Here is an 8829-nt window from a genome sequence, read left to right as displayed (position 1 = left end):
GGCGAGAGAGAGAGAGAAGAAGAGGCAAGGCGAGGGTTTTGAAAGAATGGAGGCAATGCTGGGCGATGGTAGTGCTGCATGCACAGCGGAGAGAGAGGAAGAGGCAGGCACAGGGGAGAGAGAGAGGAGGAAAAGCACGACATTCCAGGTATTTTAATGAGAGATAGAGAGTTTTTAAGTGAGAGAAAAAATTGTCATATGTCAGCTGTCAGGAGAGAGAGAAGGCGTAACGTTTTGAATTTTGCAACAATATTCCCCGTCGTTCATTCCATGACTATCTCTTAATCACCGTTGGCGTATTTCAATTGAATACGCGAGCTTGCGTATACTATCCTTTTCCATATATATATATATATATATATGGGTTTATCTAGAGTTACCATCCCCTTAAAATATAAAGGTTCAAGTTAGAAGGGGATGTGATGGGTGTATTTATCAAAACAATTATTATTTTTTTATTAAAACATTATTTAAATAGGTAACTTTACCATTAAGCAAAAGCAAATTTGAAATTTTCACAAAAGTACAATGGCAAATTTTCACAAAAGTACAATGGCATTTTAGAAGTGAGTGTCCTAAAAATTTATTTGTAGAGTGTCTTTGTGTGTAGGACCCCAAATGATTACCATTAAGTAATGATCCATGAGACCCTCCCACACCCATATGTGTAGGATCACCATTAAATTTGTCACAGATCGCTAAAAAAATTATCACATGGATATAGGACTTGATTTTTCTAGAGATCTGTACCAAATTTAATGGCGATCAATTGAGATCCTACACACATAGATGTGGAAAGGTCTTATAAAATCATTACTATATATATATATATATAAAAAACGAGAAAAGGTCTTATAAAATCATTACTATATATATATATATATAAAAAAAACGATTTCATATGCCTGCTCGCGTATATGAACTTCATACGCCAACGGTGTACATCTCGCGAAGAAGATCTCGCCATGCCCAATGCTCCTTCAATATGTCCCTCAAGCTACAGTAACCACTGACATTTGCACTAGGCTTCACATGTCACGTGTTTCACTCTCTCTCTCCTGTCTCTCACGATGGTATCTCTCTCTCCTCTCCCACCCTCTCTCTCTCTTCTCAATCTTCCAAGTAACTCTTCCTCTTCTGCTGCCACTCTCCCACCTTCTCTCGCTCTTTTCCATCTTCCACCCCTCTCTCTCTCCTACTGCCACTCTCCCACCCTCCATCTCTCCTCCTTCTTCCACCCCTCTCTCTCTCTCCTGCTGCCAATCTCCCACCCTCTCTCTCTCCATCAAACTTGAGGGAACCTCTCTCTCTCTCGCCTGCTGCCCCTTCACTGGCCTATCTCTCAAACCCTCGCAATCTCTTTGAAACCCGCCCCTTTCTCTCAATCTCTCTCCCCGCTACTGCTCTTTGCCCCTCTCAATACATCTCTCGCTGCCCCTCTCTCTCGATCTCCCTCTATGCCCCTCTCACTCTCTAGAAATATAACCTAGAACACTGAAAATTTTTGAAATTTCCCAAATTTTCTATGCTCTATTGCTGCTGCAAAGACGATTGAGACAACCTTCGTTAGATTGAGGCTCATCTAAGGTTCAGGTATGCTATTGTTTAATTATTGCATTTCGATTTTGTTTGTTCCATTTTGGTTTTGGGGGGTTTTTGTTTTTCGGTCATTCAATGTGTCGCTGTGAATGGATACAGAGCAAGAAACTATGTTCGTATCAATTTTGTACACAATATTAATGTATTACAATTTCAATTGAACTACAAGAATGAATTGAGACCACACCAAGATTTAGTCAGAATGCATGAAGTTTATGATTAACAAACCTTTGTGACTCCTCTGCTATTAACCTCCATCAAGTTCTTTTTGGGTCCGCACTCTCTCAATCTCCCTCTATGCCCCTCTCTTTCTACAAATACAACCTAAAATATAGAAAATTTCTGAAATTTCAAAAAAAATTGTGCTCCATTGCTGCTGCAAAGATGATCGAGCAATCTTCAGTAGATTTGAGGTTCACCCGAGGTTTATGTATGCTATCTTTGAATCTTTTCCCCATTACTTTTTTAGTTTTATTTCTAAAGTGAATTTCTTTATGTTTTTAGCATATCTTTGAATCTATTTTAGTGTTTGTTTTTAATCTTTATTTTTTTAGGATACTATGTTGGTGCGCTATTTTGATTTTTACAAGTGATATCAATCTTTTGTTTTGGGTTTTGGGTGTTTTGGTTGTCTCTGTGCTTATCATAAGGTTTACTCTAAAATTCGTTCTCAATATGATGAAAAAAGTTTCCTTTTTTATTTGGGTCTGGTATGAAAAAAGTTTCCTTTTTCCTGAATTATAGAAAATTTAAGGAGATATAGGTCCTATTTCTCTAATTTGTATTGTTGTATCATTCTCATCATACTATTTTTCATGAAAATCTCAATTTTGGTACCTTTAACTTGCATTACGTATAAACTGATTATGATTTTTTTGGTTTTGTTCTACCTCGTGAGGAAATATTCATTTTGTCATCAGCTGGTTAATAACAACTTACAATTATTTGAAAAATTTGCATGGAACCTGCATGTACTATGCCAATGTATTCTATGTCATTCATACAATTATTTTATGTGTTTCTCGAGTTACACTCCAAAATTTGGTAATTTCCATATAGCCTGGCCTTTGAAGTGGCGATTATGAGGTTGCTGCTTGGATAGCAGCTATATCTACCATAGGCAATTTAAAAATGCAAAAAAATTAACTTGCATACATGATCTTTCAAGTTAAGCAGTATTCTGGGTTCTGAAGAACAAGTGTATACTTCTTACTGATCGAATTCATAATAGGTTAGGGTAGAGAATTAGACTTGAATAATCTATATCTAATATGAACACATGTACCAGTTTTCTACTATCTCCACACATCATCAATTGACATTGTAACATTATTATTTTACATTGTAAAGTGTTGAGAGCTTTATACATGAATTTATGGGTTTGTGTTTCATATGGTTGTAATGAATTTTCACATAGTGTCAATTTTCAAATAGTGTGTTTTTTTTTTTTGTTTTTAGAATGCTAATGATGAAGTTCTTCATGGTTCTCTTGTCACTTCTATGCAGAATGAATCTCGATAATCAATTCCCACCATTAGTTTATAAACACAGACCACAATGTCGTTGAATGCGCGTATTTATTGCAAAAACAGGAGATAACTACAATAGGTCTTTCTACAAATGCTCCAACTGGAAGGTATGTGACATTCATTCATGAAAATAATGTAAAAGCACATTACTGTTTAATTGTAAGCACAAACCTAAAACCTTTTATATGTTTGTGTTAACTACTAGAATGAAGTGGGATGCGGGCATCTAGTGGGGTGTGACGAGATCCTAGGCCAAGATATAAAACCCATGGTCAGAAGGTTCGTGTCACAGAGGACAGATGTTTGTGTCACTGATGGAGCACATCATGTTCTATATGAAAAAGAGAAGCCCAAAGTTATTGCTATGGTCCCTGAGAAAGTAGCCATGTAAAATTTATTATTATAAGCGCAATTGTTCTTACATGTTGATGTTCGCCATTCTTTTTCTTTTGAAAGGAATGGGCATTTGTTTCATGGTATCATTACAAATGTAGTTCAGTTTATTATTATTTTTTTGTTTGGTGATGTATTCTAATATGGTTAGAATGGCATTTGAATGGACAAAAATGTGAATGGCATTTGAATGTGAATGACATTTGAATGGACAAAAATATTGAATGGAATTTGAATGTGAATGGCATTTGAATGGACAAAAATATTGCATGGGATTTGAATGTGAATGGCATTTGAATGGTGAAAAATGTGAATGGCATTTGAATGGACAAAAATATTGAATGGAATTTGTATGTGAATGGCATTTGAATGGATAAAAATGTGAATGGCATTTTGAATGGACAAAATATTGAATGGGATTTGAATGTGAATGGCATTTGAATGGACAAAAATGTGAATGGCATTTGAATGGACAAAAATATAGAATGGCATTTGAATGGATAAAAATGTGAATGTCATTTGAATGTGAATGGCATTTTGAATGGACAAAATATTGAATGGGATTTGAATGGACAAAAATATAGTGGCATTTGAATGGATAAAAATGTGAATGGCATTTTGAATGGAATTTGAATGTGAATGGCATTTGAAAGGAGAAAAATGTGAATGGAATTTTGAATGGCATTTGAATGGACAAAAATACAGAATGGGATTTGAATATGAATGGCATTTGAATGGATAAAAATGTGAATGGCATTTGAATGGACAAAAATATTGAATGGGATTTGAATATGAATCGCATTTGAATGGATAAAAATGTGAATGGCATTTGAATATGAATGGCATTTTGAATGGAAAAGAATATTGAATGGGATTTGAATGTGAAAGACATTTGAATGAACAAAAATGTTAATGGCATTTGAATGGACAAAAATATTGAATGGAAAAAAATGTGAATGGCATTTGAATGGACAAAAATATTTCAAAATCTTCACATCCTAATAGAGCCTATCATTCTTATCAGTCTTCACTTTCTCAATTTCCTACCAAGAAGGAAGCCACAAAACCATTAGAAGATATTTTGTTGTTGACAAGTAATTCTCTCGAAAAAAAATATTTTGTATTTGAAAAGTAAAGAAGAAGAGTACATGTACTTCCCCAGGGCCATTACGAGACACTTCCTTCCTGCTTCCCAAGCACAATTAAAACACATATGTTATGTCCTACTTCCCACGTCTTCACTTCAAACTATATCTAATTATACATGTAATTGAAATAGAGATTCTAAAGTATCCAAATATGCATGTTCATGCACATGTGAAGTGCGCACACACATACAAAGAGAGGGAGAGAGAGAGAGAGAGAAGAACAATATCACATTCTAATGTCCTGGTGTATGCATCATCATCAAGCAATACTTTTGCAATTACAAACTGATGTAATCCAACATCCCCACTTTTGTTTTCATTACTCCCTTCAAGTTTACACATTCCCATCATCTCAAAGCACAATATCTACTGAGCAAACAAAACTAATGAAACCCAAGAAAACCCCAAAAGTGGTTACACATACCCACATAAACCATATTTCTTTAAAATTCCTACATTACCCTTAGATAAAGCACAATCATTTTATAAAGAGATTGTGTAACATGGATCAATCATGTTTCATTCCAAAAAAATACTAAAGAAAAAAAACATGAATAAGATACTCCTCCATTCTTTCGCAGTAAAGACCAACGAGCCTTCTCAATCCCTAAATCGAGCAAAACCATATGAGGGACTGCTTCATCGAGCTCTTTGAAGCATGATGCTCCAAGCTGTTCTTCTATTGGTTCGGAAAAATCGACTGAACACCAACCTACATCCCTTGAGAACCTCTAACTGAATGGTTTTCAACACCTGAACTCAGAGTTGTTACAAGAATTAGTCATTCAATATCAATGATAAACTGTGAAATATAGAATCAGGTTGTCACTTTAAGTATTTATGACATACTATATCATCTACCACCACTGTTGCATGGTATACATAGAAAACATACTTATAGAATGCTGATATGCATCTCAATCACATTCAATATTGAGGATTTGGTATACTAACACCTTGTAATGAATGTTGAGTAATGTACCTATAGAATGCTGATATGCATCTCAATCACATTCAATATTGAGGATAAAGGGTGAAGAAGGCATGGCCAAAAGAAGATAGGAAACACATGGTACAACTCTTGCTGCTCACTTCAATATTGAGAAGGCTATCTAAAGAAATCTCTTTCTGCTCATTTCCAAATGTTAGTGCAGGGCAACACCATATATGCAATGGTCGATACTAGGTTAGACAGCAGGTACATGAGAAATCCACAACGTGTTATTTAGCACAGCATCCCCAGAGCAAACAAAACTAATGAAACCCAAGAAAACCCCAAAAGGGTTACACATACCCACATAAACCATATCTCTTCAAAATTCCTACATTACCCTTAAATAAAGCACAATCATTTTACAAAGAGATTGTGCAACATGGATCAATCACGTTTCATACCAAAAAAAATACTAATGAAAAAAACCACATGAGTGACTGCTTCATCGATCTCTTTGGAGCATGATGCTCCAAGATATTCTGCTATTGGTTGGGAAAATTCGACTGAAAACCAGCCTGCATCCCTTGAGAGCCTCTAATGGAATGGTTTTCAACACCTGAAATCAGAGTTGTTGCAAGCATTAGTCGTTCAATATCAATGATAAACTATGAAATATAGAATCAGCTTGTCACTTTAATTATTTAAGACATATTATATCATTTGCCACTACTGCTGCATGGTCTTTGATTATTACCTGCATGCAAGTGTTTGTTTAATGTTCTCACATTTGAAGGACAAGGGTTCTAACTTCGGGCAGACACTCTTGGCCTAGGCTAGAGTTGTAGAATCACTATCTCTACAAAAAGAATTGATCAATGTCCCCTCTAAAGATAGCATCTTATCACAAATTGTAACTTATTTCTCCTCTAAAGGAAGCACAACATCCTCTCACAAATCCCAACTTATTACCCAACTTGAATTGATTTCAATATGTCCATAGCATAGAGTCAATCACTCAATGCAATGTTCAGAAGCCTGTTAACATAGCCCCTATTGCCACTCAGAAATTCAGCTCAAGAGAGTCAAAGTCAAACTAAAATTTCCATCAGCAAAATAGAACTACGAAAATGTTGGAAAAGACGGTAGTATTTTTCTCACTAGATCAAATAGGCATAATTATAGGTCAATCGAGGGTGGAAATTGTGTTATGCCAGTGAAACAAAGATTTCACAGCATTTTCATTTCAAACCAATGAACCATTGACACTTAGAAAACTTGTACGCAACTTACAAACAGAGTTCATTTCAAGCATTTTCATTTCAAACAGATTTCACAGCATTTTCAAGCATTTTCATTTCAAACCAAAAAGAAACAGATACTAATGCTATTCAACAATATCCACAACGTCAAAACCAATCCCTGCAATTAATCACTATACAACAAGCAAGCAATCACTACAATTCATAGTGCTCCTTAAGATGAATTTTCACTGTTAGTATTTCATATTACATTTAAAATTTCTACAATTATAAGTAAGCTCTACCACATCCAAAATTAAGAAGCTGGTACAATGAAAATTCAAGAGATACTAATGCTATGCATTACTACTTTGCATGAATGAATGACGAACAATTTCTTTTGTCGTGCCCACTGCACTTGCACATTGCGCACTTCTTGGTCTTTTCCTTCGACTTATTGGTATTTTTTCGGCTTCCACCCTTTTGATCGAGCTTTCTTTCTTTTATTGGTAGGTCTTCCCTTTGTCCGTGCTCGTGGAGGCTCAAGGATATTTTGGCAATGTTCACTTTCAATTGGTGTGTCACTACAACTAGCTGCATTCTCATCGATATTAGCATTTGCTTCAACATTACCATACTCTTCAGCATAACAATTGATTGTGGCATCATTCTGTGGACCTCCCTTACGCCAGAATCGGCTATCAACCTGACAAATTCTGCTGTGTATTATGGCCATTATAAATTCATGGAGCTCTGCACTCTCTGAAGTACGCTCGTATAGGTATTGAGTTGCCTGATAGACCTCGTTATATCGAATGGAGTGTGGTAGTTGAGATGTTTCTTGAAACCCCATTTTTTATATCCTTTCTCCAACTCCTCATTATGTACTGTGGGGGTATTTCAAATACATTCTTCACCATAAAAACCTTCAACACATGCCTACAAAGAAGACCCATCCTCTCATATAAGTGACAGTTGCAACAAACGCTATTGTCATAAGAATTGAATTCAAAAGTAGTGTCTAGATTCACTTCTTGGTATTGCCACCTTAAAAGTGGCAAGCAATCTGTTGTCCTCAATTGGCTCACTCATCAAATTAATACCATTCAGCACCTCTTCCCCAAATAGCTTCATAATCTTTTACGTCTAGATCTTTGCTGCCTGAGCCTCAATAAAAGAAGTTGTTCTCAATATTGGAGTAGTATCAATGTCTCTTAAGTCATTTTCCCTTTCCTTTCGCACCTTCTTATCTTGCACCTTTGTCGTCACTTCTAATAACGTACGTAAGCTTGTTGAAGAGGCTACGTACATGTTGAAATACTTATTCATCTCTTCACTCCTTTGAGTGGAAGTCATACCCGCTATAAACATGTCACTCAAGTATGCATTCACCCATTGCATGCGACAACTATAGAGCCTAGTAAGCCACTCATTACTTTCCAGGCCATAATTCTCAATCATATTTTTCCACCCCAATTCAAATTCTTCCACTGTTGCACTAGCCACACACCTCCTGAAGGTTTTTGAAAAAATTGGATGCATGCGCAAGACATGGCACATTTTTTCTTTAATTTTTGATAGCATATGCCACTTACAATAATGATGCTTACTTTGGTCTAAAACTCGTCTCACTGCATTTGAAATTGCATGGTCTTGATCAATGAGAATAACTCCAGGATGACGTCCCCCCATAGCTTCTAACCAATTTTTAAATATCCATACAAATGATTCTACATTCTCATTAAAAATGAGCGCAAATCCAAAGAAAGTTGTATTGTGATGGTGATTTACACCAATAATGGGTTCAAATGGCATACCGTAGGTGTTTGTTTTGTATTTTGTATCAAAAGTTACCACATCAGAGAAGCACTGGTACGAAACTCTAGAAAAGGCATCTACCCATAAGACACTCAAGATGTGATTGTCTTCATCTAATTTCACTTTATAAAAAAACAATGGGTTCAATTCTTTCATTTTTTAAAGCCATT

The 8829-nt window shown here is 35.7% G+C and overlaps 2 long non-coding RNA genes across 4 annotated transcripts in view; one reads left to right on the top strand and one right to left on the bottom strand.

Annotated features, from left to right (window-relative positions):
• The first annotated feature begins 899 nt into the window (after positions 1-899).
• On the top strand, positions 900-3784 carry LOC105421605 (uncharacterized). Its single transcript, XR_967075.3, has 3 exons — positions 900-1593; positions 3106-3235; positions 3334-3784. It is a non-coding gene; the product is annotated as an uncharacterized LOC105421605 (long non-coding RNA).
• Positions 3785-4960: 1176 nt separating this feature from the next.
• LOC110008308 (uncharacterized) overlaps positions 4961-8829 on the bottom strand; it is a 5929-nt gene continuing 2060 nt past the window's right edge. For 2 of the 3 annotated variants that reach the window (XR_016053592.1, XR_016053593.1), the window contains 2 exons: positions 5652-6219; positions 4961-5422 (listed from right to left, as the gene is read on the bottom strand). This is a non-coding gene — a long non-coding RNA (uncharacterized LOC110008308). Of the gene's footprint in view, positions 5423-5651; positions 6220-7233 lie in introns of all 3 variants that reach the window. The other variant, XR_016053591.1, reaches the window with a different exon arrangement.

The sequence above is a fragment of the Amborella trichopoda genome, chromosome 4, assembly GCF_054954075.1.
Source record: "Amborella trichopoda isolate Santa Cruz 75 chromosome 4, AtrichopodaSantaCruz75HAP2 v2.0, whole genome shotgun sequence".
In the NCBI taxonomy this organism is placed as follows: domain Eukaryota; kingdom Viridiplantae; phylum Streptophyta; class Magnoliopsida; order Amborellales; family Amborellaceae; genus Amborella; species Amborella trichopoda.
Note: the sequence above shows the minus strand (reverse complement) of the source record. Positions and strands in the feature narration are given on the sequence as shown.